At 37.7% G+C, this 15,329-nt stretch overlaps 1 pseudogene across 1 annotated transcript; it reads right to left on the bottom strand.

The window, feature by feature from the left end:
* Positions 1-12,490: 12,490 nt before the first annotated feature.
* Positions 12,491-13,144, bottom strand: LOC124524934 (hypoxanthine-guanine phosphoribosyltransferase-like; annotated as a pseudogene). Its single transcript, XR_006965354.1, has one exon. The product of XR_006965354.1 is annotated as a hypoxanthine-guanine phosphoribosyltransferase-like (transcript).
* Between the last annotated feature and the right edge of the window lie 2,185 nt (positions 13,145-15,329).

The raw sequence follows: 15,329 nt of genomic DNA on the forward strand, positions 1-15,329 counted from the left end.
GAGTAGCACGTACAATGATCTGTGGTGTTTGTGATGGTGCTGTGGTGATGGTGTTGGGGTAGAGGCAATTTCCAAGGGCCATCCCAACTTGAAAGTTTCTTGCAAGATTAACTAAGGGCTGTACTGCACGATTCTCCCCTTTGCCCAATCCTACTTCCCTCACAATTTATAGATATTTTCAAGAGCAGTCCCTAGTAAACCTCCTTGCATACAAATTTGAAAGTGCCAGAATATGTTTCCCTGGGAAACTAATCTATGACAGTATTGTCAGATTTTTAAAAATGTTAATTTTGGGCACTCTGGTGAGCATGTAATTGTGGCTTTGCTGTCCATTTCTCCAATGGCTAATGAGAATCATCACCTTTTCATATCATTAGTGGGCATTTGGATATCTCCTCTTTCTTGAAGTGTCTGTTCAAGTCTTCACTCACTCTTCCTCCAGGTGGTCCATTGTATTCTTTTGTTGATATGAGCCGTTTGCTGGATGGATGTGCATCAAGCCTCTTTTCTGACCATGGCTTGCCTTTTTACTCTCTTAATGATTTCGTCTGCTTTCCTGAATTTTAAAATGTTAACATAATCCAGTTGAACAAAATTGTGAAATTTGGTGAATATGCATTTTGTTTAAGAAATCCTTGTGCACCCCAATAGCATGAAGATATTATATGTTCTGTTTTTAAAGCTTTGTTGTCTTCTCTCATTTGATCTAAAATCTTTCTGGAATTCATTACTTTGAATGGTGTGGGGCAGAGGTCAAGATCCATTTTTCTGTATATGGATATCCAGTTAATCCAGCAGCATTTATTGAAAACATCATCCTTTGTCCATGGCATGTCAGTGTCACTTTTGTATCTGTGTATGTGAGGATCTGTTTCTGGACTCTCTCTCTTTTTTATTTTTTTATTTTTTTTAATGTTTATTTTTGGGAGAGAGAGAGAGCAACAGAGGGTGAGCCAGGGAGGGGCAGAGAGAAAGGGAGACACAGAATCTGAAGCAGGCTCCAGGCTCTGAGCTGTCAGCACAGAGCCCAATGTGGGGCTTGAATTCATGAACCGTGAGATCATGACCTGAGCCAAAGTCGGACACTTAACTGACTGAGCCACCCAGGCACCCCTGGAATCTCTATTTTGTTCCATGTATCTATTTGTTTATCTTTCCACCAATCCCCACTCTGTCCAAATTATTGTAGCTTTATCATCAGCTTGGATATTTGATATACTCTACTTCTCTTTCTTACTATTTCTCTTTAAGAAACGAAAGAGAATGATTCTACCTATTAATGATCCTTTGGATTTTCATATAAAGTTTAGATAGCTTGTGAATATGCACAGAAAAACTTTCCGGGATTTTTTTTGTAGATCAATTTTAGGGAGATTTGGCATCATTAAAATATACCAAGTTTATGGATTTTCAGTCTTTAATTACATGACCTTGGTATGTTCCTTAATTTATTTGGGTCTTCCTTAGTTTTTAAAAGTTAGTGGAGTTTTCTGTGTAGAAGTCTTGTACATCTTTTACTAGGTTTTTCATATTGTAAATGATGTCTTTAATTTTTTTTAATTTTCTAATTGGTTGTTGATGATATCTAGAAAACACAATTGATTTTTGCTGTATTAATCTTCTTTCCAGCAGTCTTGCTAAATTCATTTATTCATTCTACTAAGTGTATATTATTTTTGATTTTCTAGATACACAAATATGTTATTTGTAAATAATGACAATTTTAGGCCTTTTTAAAATCCCTTCTGTTCCATTTCTTTTCTTGTCTGGTTAAAACATTGAGTAGTTGTGGTGACCATAGACATTCATGTCTTCTTCCCAGTCTTAGGAGGAAAGCTTTAAATATTTTACCTTAAATAAGATGTGAACTCCTCCTTATCAGATTATGAGAGCTTCTTCTAGTTAGCTAAGAGTTTTCTTAATAAATGGGTGCTGAGGGGCGCCTGGGTGGCTCAGTTGGTTGGGCGTCCGACTTCGGCTCAGGTCATGATCTTGCTGTCCGTGAGTTTGAGCCCCGCATCGGGCTCTGTGCTGACAGCTCAGAGCCTGGAGCCTGTTTCAGATTCTGTGTCTCCCTCTCTTTTGGACCCTCCCCCATTCATACTCTGTCTCTCTCTGTCTCAAAAATAAATAAATGTTAAAAAAATAAAAATAAGAAATAAATGGGTGCTGAATTATATCAACTGTGCTTTTTTTGCATCTATAGTGATAATTATATGATTTTCCCTCTTTTTCTGTCAATGTGGTGAAGTATGGTAATTATAATTGAATGTTAAACACTTGTAATCCTGGAATAAGTCCAACTTGGTCATGATGTATTATACTTCTTATGTTTTTTTTCTGGATTAAATTTGTTAACTTTAAAAATGAATTTTGCTTCTAGGTTCATGAGCCATATACTAGCATATTACTTTATTGTCCTACAATGCCCTTGTCAGATTAGGGTATAAAGATTTTGCAGGCTTTAGGACTTAGTTAAAAATTTGCATTGGTTTTCTTTCTCTGGAAGAATTTGTATAATATTTGTTCTTTTTTCCTTTTAAATGTTTGGAAGAATTCACTAGATAACCTTTTATTTATTTTCTAGCTGAATTCCACAGAATTCATAAAACGTTCTGAATTATTTTAATATTTGAAAATTTTTAATGCATATTTTATGGCTTACCATATAGTCAATTTTGATAAGTGTTCCCTATGCCTTGAAAATAATAAGTATTCTGCCATTGTTTGGTTCTGTGTTTTGTATATGTTAACTATAGGAAGTTTCTTAATCAGGTTATCTAGATCTTCTATATACTTACAGATTTTTTTCTTGTTTATTCTTTTTTTTTTTCAATATATGAAGTTTATTGTCAAATTGGTTTCCATACAACACCCAGTGCTCATCCCAAAAGGTCTTGTTTATTCTTTCAGTTACTAAGAGATGAAGTTAAAATCTATTGTAACTGTGGATTTGTCTATTTCTTCTTTTAGTGCTGTCAGGTTTTGCTCTATGTATTTCTGAACTGTGTTATTAGATGCATACAATTTTAGTATAGATAATTTTGTGTTGTACTGACACTTTTATTTTTATGAAAAACCATTCTTAATCCATAGTAATGCTTATTATCTAAAAGTCTTCTTTTTTTCTAATACTAGTAGAGTCATGCCACCTTTATTTTAATTCATGTTTTCATGATATATACTTTACTATAATACTTTTTTTTTTTGAGAGAAGCACATCTCATTTACAAATCATCCCCTGCCATAACTGCTATAAGTGACCAATCCAGACTGCCCATTGCTAGTTGAGCTCCACGTGGAATATTGAGGTATTTCCTGGGTTTTGTGGTATCTGATAGATCCACGGTCACTGAGCAGATAAGCACTGTTGCGGGACTACTGTGAGCCTGTGTACAGTTTGGCTTTAGGCTGATTCCTGGGAAGCTGGGTGAGGTGCTGGTGGAACTTCTTCTCAGTGACATGAGTCTACAATTTACTTTCCACAGCTTCCAGTGAGAGACAGTGGTGTGTCCGCCTGTCATCTGATATTGGTGAGTTTCTTACTTATATTCAGATTTGTTCAATCTGTTAGAAGTCAACTTTATGTAAGACATGATTTTAAAGCAGCTCACAGAAAACTGGCTGCACAGATTTAGGAATCATTCTGGAGAGTTGACAAGTTTAGCATTGGTAAAAGGAGTTTGCAGAGATTGAGAAATTATTAGAGGATACCAGGTTATAGAGTCATTAAATAGACTCAGACTTACAGACTCTAACAGAAAGGTGAAGGGGACACTTTTATTTTATGAAATATCACTCTTTATCTTTGCTAATGCTTTCTGTATAAAAGTCTTCTTTTCTAATATATGGGTAGTTATACTACCTTTGTTTTAATTAGTGTCTTCATGATATATAATTTTCCATATGTTTAAAACTTCTGTGTCCTTATTGTTTAAAGTGTCTTTTTGAAAGTAGAAAACAGTTGGCTTTGATTTCATTTTCACTTTGAAAATCTTGGTTCTTACATTGAGTAATTTATTTCTGCTTAATTCAGTTGTTGATATATTTTGAATTCTATCAACTTAATATTTGTCATACCTGTTTTATGCTCCTTTTTCTTCTTTTATTACTTGCTTTTATTTTACTACTTACTTTGTTACTTTTTGGCTTAAATTTTTTTTTTTTATCATTCCAGTCAACTTGTTCTTTATACTTTCTTTATTTCTGGAAATTATTGCTACATTTATTTTTGAATTGCTAGTACCTAATATAAATTGATGCTTTCACATAACGGCAGGAACTTGGAACATATAACCTCTGCCTTTGATGTTTATGTTGTTACGCATTTTAACTTGATGCAAATACAAGACAGAATTAGTAGTGATAATATTAGTGTTTTCTTCATACAGTCAACATTCATTTAGGTTTACTTACATGTTTCCCTTTTCTGGTGCTCTTAATCCCTTCCCAAATTCTGTATGTCTGTTTAGGATCATTTTTCTTTTTCCTGAAGAACTCCCTTTAATAGTTCTTATAAGGTTGGTCTATGGCAATGAATTACCTTTTTTTTTTTTTTTTTTGGTCTGGAAATGTCTTTGTTTCACTTAGACTTTCAAAGAATTAATTTGTTCTCGTCTCAGCCCCTACTGTGGCCCAGTGCAAACACTTCATGCCCACACAGCAGCTCTGGCCCACCCGGACCTTGGGAGCGTGTTCCTTGCTTGTCTGATGCCTGTGGACCAGTTACTACTTGGGCCACCCAGAGAACCTTTTCATCATCCCGCAGTCTGTAACCACATCTTTGCCAGTTAGGTCTGCATCCCAGCCTTGGGATGAAGGCTCTCTTCTAAGCTTGTTTTTCCTTGGGTACTTTTCCTCAGGGTTAGTGCATTCTGTAGCATTGTCTTTGTGTCTCTGTAGTTACTTCTTTGTTGAAATCAGTAGCTCTTTCTATCAAACTTCCTCCCTTTTAGTTACTATGTGATTTCTCTCTACTGATTGGGTCTTGAGCACTCTGGACTCTGAATGGGACTTAAATGGTACACCAACCTGCATCCCCAAGATCATTGATCATGATCCATTGTCAATATAGGGTATATATTATCCAGTATATTAGATATACATTATTGGATTAAATTTGCTAATGTTTTGTTAAACTTTACATCTGTGCTATGAGGGAGAATATTCTATAATTCTATTTGGTTTTAATGTATTTGTCAGGTTTTGGAATCAGAAAACTGGCCTCCTAAAATGATTTGGTGTTTCTTCTTTGTCTATTTTCTGAAAAAGTATGTGTAGGTTTGGTATTATTTCTTCCTTAGATGTTGGATGGAATTCACCAGTGAAGTGTTCTGGGCCTGGAGTTTCTTTTGGAAGTTGTTAACAGTGAGTTAAGTTTCTTTAGTTGATACTAGGCTGTTCAAGTTTTCTATTTTTTGTTGTGGCAGTTTTTGATAATCTGTATCTTTCTATGAATGTGTCCATCTCATCTAAGTAGTCAAAATTTATTGGCATAAAGTTGTTAGCAATATATCCTTCTATCCTTAGTGTATTTCAGGTCTAGAATGATGTCTTCTCTTCCAGTCCTGATATTGGTGACCTGTATCTTCTCTTCATATTTTTCTTCATCACTTTGGGTAGGAACTTGTGAATTTTAGCATCACATCCCCCCCTCCCGCCCCGCCATAGAACAAGCTTTTGGGTTCATTGATTTTCTGCATTGTCTTTCTGTTGGGTAGGCCTCATTTTTCAGATTCCCTCACCTCTGTCATCTTGTACTCAAATCCTAGCTGTTAAGGCAATTTTCTAATGATGTCAAATAGATTTAATGCCTTCAAATAGATTTCGTCTTTGTATTTTTTCCGGCTTTTCAAGTTCTCAGCAGGAGCACATGTTACTTCATTACAGCCAGAAGCAGAAATCTGAGAAGAATAATTTTGGGTGGCTGATATTGCCAGTAGAGTACTGATATGCAGGCAGGATTCCTGCGTTGAAAGCTTTTCTCTGTTGCTTACTAATACTGCAAATAATGATCTTGGGCAATTCAACTTGATTAAGCATAAGTTTCCTTGTCTATAAAATGGAGATGACAATAAAATCTTTCATCAAAATGTTTCTATAAGTATTAAATAAAGTAATTCAAAGTAAAACTGTTTGTATAAATTATGACAAAATTCATAAATATACTGTGGCTCATTCTTAATTTATACAACTGTGGATGCCTTGAAGGCAGGGCCTGAATCTTTTTGATCATGATTCCTTAACACGTAGCATAATTCCTGGTGTTTATTAAACATTATTGGCGTTTAATAAACATTTGTTGAGCTCAACCAAAGCTATTTTGCATTTATGGTTACAGTTCTCACATGCTGACTCAGAGTAAATGCATACTGTATGTCCGTAGTTCCTGGCAACATCTGAATTAATCCAGATCATGCTAAATTGCCATTTATTACCATTATTTATTCTATAAGTGTATACAATGCTATATGTAAATTTTCTATATTCGTCTTATAGGATTATCCTCTTTCTGGTCACAAACCAAAAAATGCATGAAAGATCTGTAAATGGTGGGAAATCCCCAAGGATTGTCTTATAGGAGGAAGTGGTGGAAAAATGCCCTGATTCTGGTAACGCTGTAGGTTGAATATGCAGGTAGAAACAGAGGTTCCTAAGAGATGTGTCACTGAAGCTTATGAGCTCTAACCTGATGGCCACATCCTTTTACAGTTTCTGCAAAGGCGTCTGTCTGTTCAGAGGAGTTAACTACCTATACTACCTACAAGTGACAGGTTTATGTTTTATCTTAACACCATGTATGTTCATCCCACATGCATGCGTATCTCTCTCATCCGTTTTATTTCATTTTTAAAATTGTTATTTGTTTATTTTTTAAGGTTTATTTATTTTGAGAGAGAGCTTTGAGAGCGCCAAATGGGAGAAGGGCAGAGAGAGGGAGAGAGAGAATCCCAGGAAGGCTCACAGAGCTTGATGTGGGGCTTGAACTCACAAACCATGAGATCATGACTTGAGCTGAAGTTGGATGCTTAACTGACTGGGCCTCCGAGGCATTCCTTTCTCATTGGTTTTAAATTCAAGTGTGAAGTTCATCAAATTAGATTAGTGTTCTCCCAGCTTCAGGATTATGCATACCACTTTCATAATTCTTTTCCACATCGAAGTACCACTTACACTATTTACCTAAGGTGTTCTTTGAACTCATTTTCTTTTTTCTAAATGAATATATTTTAAAAGAAACTTAATGTTACGATTACAAATTGAAAATCAATACTGCTTTCCAAGATCTTGGTAAAAGACGAAAAAATAGTGAAAACAAAACAATTTTATTAAATGCTACAAGGAGACCATTGCCTATTGGAGACTCTGAGCCCTAGGCCTCTTCTCTTGATTAAAATAACCAATAGTTAGAGGGCTGTTAAGGGCTACCTCAGCTGAGTTGTTATCTTTGATAAAATAAAAACCTGAAAAGTAATTGAAAAATGACCGATTTCTTCACTATGTGATTCCATTTCATTTAATGATTTGCAAGCCAGTAGGCAGTACCTGAAGGCATTTTGTGTCCCACACTTGGAGATACACTGAGTTAGATCATCTGCAAGGTGTCCTTCAGCTTTCAATATCTATGGTGTTTCAAATGTTTTCTCTTCTAAGCATTGGTGTATTATCTCCCTCAGTTCTCATTCATGCAGACTCTCCCTGACCTACACCTCATGTACAAAGGATTCCTACCAATGACTACCCCTATTCTTCTTAGTGTTGAGAGTCACTGTGAAAAAAACTTGAAAATTTTATGTAAGAAATAGCAAAAGGGGTGAAAATCAGGAAGTGGTTGGAAGAAGGTGACTCAGAAGTCATCTTGCCTCCTTGATCTAGTATAATTTCACCTATTTTTCCAAACATTTTCTTTTCATTTTCTTGTGCTTCCCCCTCTGAAGTTGATGAGTTAAAATATGTATATTCTCTAAAAACAACAGATGTCTCCAGAAGGATTAAGAGGTCATTAGTCATCCACACTTGAGTATAAAGTAATCCGATCAGTTTATTTCCTTCATACCTGAGATTACCTATAATGAAAGGGAGGGAATGAAGTAATTTTGATGAGTAGTTTATTTTGGGAGTCGAGGGGAGCATAGAAGGAAAGAAGGTTGGCTAAGAAGGCATGTAGAGGTAGAAGGGAAGTAAAGAAAGATCAGAGCATCTCAAAGGAAGGTTGAGCATAGTTAACATTTTTCTCTCCTTCCCCTCCTTACTGTCACCTTAATTTCTGTTTTAGAGACCCATAGGTCAGATTTGTATAGAATATTATACAGTTGAGCTACTTCTTAGATCAAGTCAACCTCTAAAGGCCGAGAAAGATTTCCCCTTCTCCCCCCCCACCCCCCCGGGCCGCCCATGAGTAAAATTGCCCCTAAGGGAAGATTTCTCTTCTCTTGTGTTTTTGATGACACACATTTGGTAACCTGAGAACTGTATACACAGTGCTGCACAGACAGTGGGTAATTAAGAAATATCATTACTTCCGTCTACCTTTGTAAATCTGCAGTGGGATTGAAAATGTCAAGAAGACTATTAGTGTGAAGGTGCATTTTCCCAAGAAAACCGTTCAATTTTACGTATTATGTTCCTGTGCTTCTCAGGTCCTGTGTTAGGTGTCCCATCACTTTAAATGCTTATTTATTTAGTTTTGAGAGAGAGAGAGAGAGAGAGAGAGAGAGAGGAGAGAGAGCACACGTGTGCACACATGAACGGGGGAGGGGCAGAGAGAGAGGAGAGGGGCTCCATGCTGTCTGCCCAGAGCCCAACATGGGGCTCGATCCCACGAATCATGAGATCATGACTTGAGCCGAAATCAAGAGTCAGATGCTTAACCGACTGAGCCACCTAGGTATCCCCAGGGGGTCCCATTGCTTTAAGTGATGATTTCCAAGCAGGTTCTAGGGCTGTGCTTTTCAAACTATCTGTGGTGAAGGACCAGGATTATATGTATGTATGTGTGTATGTATGTATGTATGTGTGTATGTATGTGTGTGTGTGTGTGTGTGTGTGTGTATGTATTACTCATCTCTGACACGTGGCGGACCAATCCTAGTATGCCACATGTGACTCACCACACTAATCTGGCAGCATGCACACACACTCTTCTGTTACCTTGTTTAACAAGACAATTCGACCAGTCCCGAGCTTGGATGTCCTGGCAATGTCAAATTTCTGTAAGAGCTTCTAAGCACTTACTCCAAATTTTTGGGCTTGTCTCACTGAAGACCGATGAAAAAAAGTTTACAGCCCACACTTTGAGTAGACAAGTCTAATAATAAGTATTCTCTGAGTGTTCCTTTTATAAAATAACAGAGCCCCTCTATCTCTGCAGAGTCCTTTGACTGATCTACAATAAATGCAGTCTGATGGTGTGGTTCATAGACAAAAGTAATCTGGGAATTATTGGTTTGTGACATGAATTTTCCGACTCACTTGGAATACTCTGTTGTCATTTCCATTCTTTTGAACTCTACCAGAAAATTAAGAGCCTAGAAAATTTAGAGATCTTATTATGCAATTTAAAAATAATTATAATGTTTTAATATTTAAAATTTATTTTAATTAATTTATTTATGTGTGAGAGAGAGAGCGCGCGCACACACGTAGGCAGAAGAGAGGGAGAGAGAGAAGCGTAAGCAGGCTCCATGCCCATCTCGGGAGTCTATCTTACAACCTGAGCTGAAAGCAAGAGTTGGACGCTTAACCAACTGAGCCACCCAGGCACCTCATAATATTTATAGTATATAAACATAATATATCAAATAATTTAGCACTTTCTGTCAGTTTGAGTTATGCTGCAATAACAAATGATCTCCGGAAACTCAGAGCTTTATACCAATGAACATTGATTTCTTGCTCACGCTATGTGTCCGTCATGGGCAGGTTCAGCTTGGCTCCGACTTATTAACTTCAGGACCCATGCTGACAAAGTAGTTCCGATTGTGTCATATCTGATCTTGTCAGGAGAGGAGAAGGTGGAGGCTGCATGATGGTTCTTAGAGCCCTACCCAAAGGTGGACGCATTACTTTCTCTGATATTTCAATGGCCAAGTGAAGTCATATGACCAAACCTGAATCAGTGAGTCAGGAATGGATAACCTCCCAGAGGGAGGGGCCCGGAAGGAGGAGCGACAAAGAATTCAAACACTAATAACTCCTACGACAGACACTCTCTGTTAAGATTTGAGTAAGGGGTGGGGGAAGAGGAGAGAGGCATTTCAAAGTGTAAGGAATCTATTCCATAAATGAAAAGATAAAATTACTTGTACTAATTTCAATGCCAATTTGCAAACATTTTACTGTCTTTTTCCCTCTGGCTTTACTGAGATGTAGTTAACATATCACACTGTGTAACTTTAAGGTGTATAACGTGATGATTTCACATATGTATGTAATGCAAAATGATTACCACAATAAGATTAGTTAACACATCCATTACCTTACATAGTTCTGATTTGTTTGTGTCTGGTGAGAGCTTTTAAGATCTACTCTCCAGGCAACTTTCAAATACATGATATCATATTGTTAACTGCAGTCCCCATGGTGTACATTACATCCAGAACATGTTTATCTTAAAACTGGAAGTCTGTACCCTTTGACCACCTTCACCCACTTCCCCCATCCTCCCAGCAACCACCTATATGCATCTGCTGTTTCTATGAGTTCAGTTTTGTTTTCTTTTAGATTCCACATATAAATGAGGTCATATAGTATTTGCTTTTCTCTGTCTGACTTATTTTACTTAGCATAATGCCCTCAAGGTTCATCCATGTTGTTACAAATGGCAGAATTTCCTTCACTTTTTCTTTATTTGTTCATCTGTCAGTAGAAACTTAGATTTTTTTCCATGTCTGGGCTATTGCGAACAATGCTGCAAGGAACATGGGGGTTCCATTATCTCTTTCAGATAGTGATTTCTTCTTCTTCAGGTATTACCCAGAAGAGGAATTGCTGGGTTATAGGGTGGTTCTAGATTTAATTTTTAAAAGAACCTCTCTACTGTTGTCCAGAGTAGGGCTGTGCCAAATTACATTTTCTTTCTTTCTTTTTAAGTTTATCCATTTATTTTGAGAGAGAGAGAGAGAGCACATGCACACACAAGCTGGGGAGGGGCAGAGAGAGAGAGAGGGAGAGAGAGAATCCCAAGCAGGCTCCTTGCTATCAGCACAGAGCCCAACGTGGAGGCTCAGTCTCACAAACTGAGATTATGACCTGAGCTGAAATCAAGAGTTGGACATTCAACCGACTGAGCCACCCCAGTGCCCCACAAATTACATTTTCACTAACAGTGCACAGGGTTCTCTTTTCTCCACATCCTCACCAACATTTGTCAACTCTTGTCTTTTAGATAATAATCATTCAAACAGGTGTGAGGTTATATATCATGGTGGTTTTTATTTCCCTGATGATTCATGATATTGAGTTTTTCATGCACCTGTTGGCCATTTGAGTATCTTCTTTGGAAAAATGTCTATTCAGGGTCTTTGCCCATTGTAAATGGATCATTTGGATTCTTTGTGTGTGTGTTTTTTTGTTTTATTTTGTTTTGTTTTGTTTTTTTTTGCTGTTGAGTTGTATGAGGTTTTTTTTCATTTATTTTTCTCTAGTCTTTATTATTTCCTTCTACTGGTTTTAGGTTTTGTTTGTTCTTCTTTTTCTAGCTCCTTTAGATGTAAAGTCAGGTTGTTTATTTGAGATTTTTCTTTCTTCTTGAGGTAGGCCTGTTTTGCTATACAGCTTTTGCTGCATCCCAAAGATTTTTGGACTGTTGTGTTTTCACTTTCATTTGTCTCCATGTATTTTTTTTTTAAAGAGACAGCCTTTATTGTAAGTATTTTTACACTGAAGAATTCAAAATGTGGTAAAGTTTTCTGGAATTTGCTGATTTGTATTTAAAAGGAACTGTTGACAAAAATTCACTGGAAATCATCTGAACAAGTGAGAAAATACAGTTGATACTACTGGAACAGTAAAATAATTCCAGGACATATGGCTTATCCAACACAATACCTTAGATGCTGTCACTGATATGAAAACTGTTTCTTCCTCTTCTAAATACACAGTAGTATAATTGTCAATATTCAATCACTTCTGTTCTTTCCTGAATATATAAAAATTAAAATACCAATTAAAAACTAATATATCTTCTTTTCAAATGTTTCTTACAGATACAATTTCATTATTTTCATTCAATAGTGGTGTGGTGTAAGAGATTTTTCATTCACAAGTCAAACAACAATCCACCCAAAGGGAACTGATAGTATGTATGCTCATAGTGCAAATAAAGACTTCAGGAATTCAACAACTGACATTTCTAAAATACAAAACAGATAAAATTCTTAGGAGATACAGGCACTAAGCTCTACTAGGCAGCTGGCCACAGAACTAGAACATGGGACTGGTGATTCCAAGGGGACTCCAGGCGCTTCCAAACTCAACTTGAAATCTCATCTTAGGCTTTGTATTTTACGTTTCCGGTCTCACTAATGACACAAACATGATTCAAGTCGCTGAAGTATTCATTGTAGTCAAGGGCATATCCTACGACAAACTTGTCTGGGATTTCAAACCCGACGAAGTCTGGTTTATAGCCAACACTTCCAGGGGTCCTCTTCACCAGCAGCCTTGCAACCTTGACCGTCTTTGGATTATGCTGCTTGACCATGGAGAGCAAGGTTTGCATTGTTTTGCCAGTGTCAATTATATCCTCAACAATCAAGACATTCTTTCCAGTTAAAGTTGAGAGATCATCTCCACCAATTTCTTTTATGTCCCCTGTTGACTGGTCATTACATTAGCTCTTCAGTCTGATGAAATCTACAGTCATAGGAATGGATCCATCACTATTTCTGTTTAGTGCTTTGATGTAATCCAGGAGGTCCGCGAAGAATTTATAGCCCCCCTTGAGCACACAGAGGGCTACCGTGTGATGGCCACCCATCTTCAACACGTCTCGGGCAAGACGCTAGGTCCTGTCCATAATTAGTCCATGAGGAATAAACGCCTTTTCCAAATCCTCAGCGTAATGATGAGGTATACAAAATAAATCTAGGTCATAACCTGGTTCATCATCACTAACCACGACGCTGGGGCTGCGGGTCGCCATAACGGAGCCGATGGGCACATGCGCTGAGAGTAGCCTGAGGAGGAGGAAGCCGGAAGCGGAACAGAGGAGGAGGCGGAGGCTCCACAGAAGGCGGAGACCCGCGGGAGAGCGGAAGGAGCCACTCGCTCATGCGCTCTGGGCGGCCGCCACCGCCGCCCTGCCTCCATGTATTTTTTGAGTTGACCCCATTCATTGCTTAATGGCGTGTTATTTAATTTCTATGTATTTGTGCTCTTTCCACACTTTTTCTTGTGGTTGATTTCTAGTTTCATAACATTGTGGCTGGAAAAGATGCATGATATAATTTCAATCTTTTTTAATTTGTTGAGATGTTTCTGTAGTTCTTCTCTGTTCCTCCTCCTCTTCTCTTATGGTTTGCTGGCATTCTTTGGTGATATATTTGGATTCCTTTCTCTATTTTTTGCATATCTATTCCCAGTTTGTGATTTGTGGGTGCCATTAGATTTATGCATATAGCAGTCTTTATTAAGTTGATGGTCACTTAAGTTTAAGCCCATTCTAAAAGCACTAAATTTTTACTCCCCCCACCCTATCCTGAAACTTTAGGTAAATGGTGTCATACTTTACATCCCTTTATTTCGTGGACCCATGGGTCACGGATTTATTCTGTGGCTGATTTTAAATTTTTTTTTTTTTCAACATTTATTTATTTTTGGGACAGAGAGAGACAGAGCATGAACGGGGGAGGGGCAGAGAGAGAGGGAGACACAGAACCGGAAACAGGCTCCAGGCTCTGAGCCATCAGCCCAGAGCCCGACGCGGGGCTCGAACTCACGGACCGCGAGATCGTGACCTGGCTGAAGTCGGACGCTTAACCGACTGCGCCACCCAGGCGCCCCATATTCTGTGGCTGATTTTAATAGATATATTTAATTTTATTGATTTTGTACTCCCTAATTTTTTTTTTTATTCCTGTTTATGGTCTTTCATTTCCACTCATAGAGACCTCTTTAATGTTTCTGGTAGGGCTGGTCTAGTGGTTATGAATTCCTTTAACTTTTGTTTATCTAGAAAACTCTTTATCTCTCTTCTATTCTAAATGATAGCCTTGCTGGATAGAGTATTCTTGGGTACAGGGTGTTTTTTCTTTCAGCACTTTTAATATATCATGGCAATCCCTTCTGGCCTGCAAAGTTTCTGCTGACAAACCAACTGATAGCCTTATGGGGTTTCCCTTCTATATAAATGTTTTCTTTTCTCTTGCTGCTTTACAAATTCTCTCTTTATTACTACTTTTTGCAATTTTAATGACTATGTGTGGACCTCCTTGGGTTGATTTTGTTGGGGGGATCTCTGTGCCTCCTGGATCCAGATATCTGTTTCCTTCTCCAGACTTGGCAAGTTTTCAACTATTCTTTATTCAAATACATTTTCTGCCCCCTTTCACTCTCTTCTCCTACTGGGATCCCTGTAATGTGAATGTTATTATGTTTTATAGTGTCCCTGAGTTCCCTTAATGTATTTTCGTTTTTTATTATTCTTTTTTTCTCTCCTGTTCAGCCTGATTGCTTTCCATTTCTCTGTCCTCCAGGTTGCTGATCCGTTCTCCTCCTTCCTCTAGTCTACTATTTATTCCCTCTACTGTATTTTTAATTTTGGTCATTGCGTTTTTCATCTCTGATTGGTTCTATGTTTTCTATCTCTTTGTTGAGGGTCTCACTAATATCCTCTACTCTTTTCTCAAGTCCAGTAACTATATTTATGACCTTTACTTTAAATTCTCTATCAGTCATGTTACTTATCTCTGTTTAGTTTAGGTTTCTTGCTGTGATTTGTCTTGTTCTTTCCTTTAGGACACATTCCTCTGTCTCCTTCTTTTGTTAACTCTGTTTCTATGTGTTAGGAAAGTCAGGTATGTCTCCTGCTCTGAAAGTCATGGCCACTGGGGATGGGGTGGGGAAAAATGAAAAAAAAAAAAAAAAAAGAAAAAAAGAAAGTCGTGGCTTTAGGAAGAAGAGGTCCTGGAGTGCAGTGTCCCCTGTTCACCAGACCCTGACACTTCAGAAATATTGCATGTGTGTGTTCTGTGTGCTCTACTGTTTTGTCCCCTAAGAAGCTTTCGTTGGTGTGTGGGGCCTTCAGTCAGACCAGGTGTATGCCGTCAGCCTGCTTGCTGGGGTTATAGTTGGAGTGATGTGTGTGGTGATCTTCTCCTCACCCTGGG

Source organism: Lynx rufus, unplaced genomic scaffold (assembly GCF_022079265.1).
Source record: "Lynx rufus isolate CCGP_SWC_20201006 ecotype Redwood Valley unplaced genomic scaffold, mLynRuf1.p SCAF_10, whole genome shotgun sequence".
Taxonomy (NCBI): Eukaryota; Metazoa; Chordata; class Mammalia; order Carnivora; family Felidae; genus Lynx; species Lynx rufus.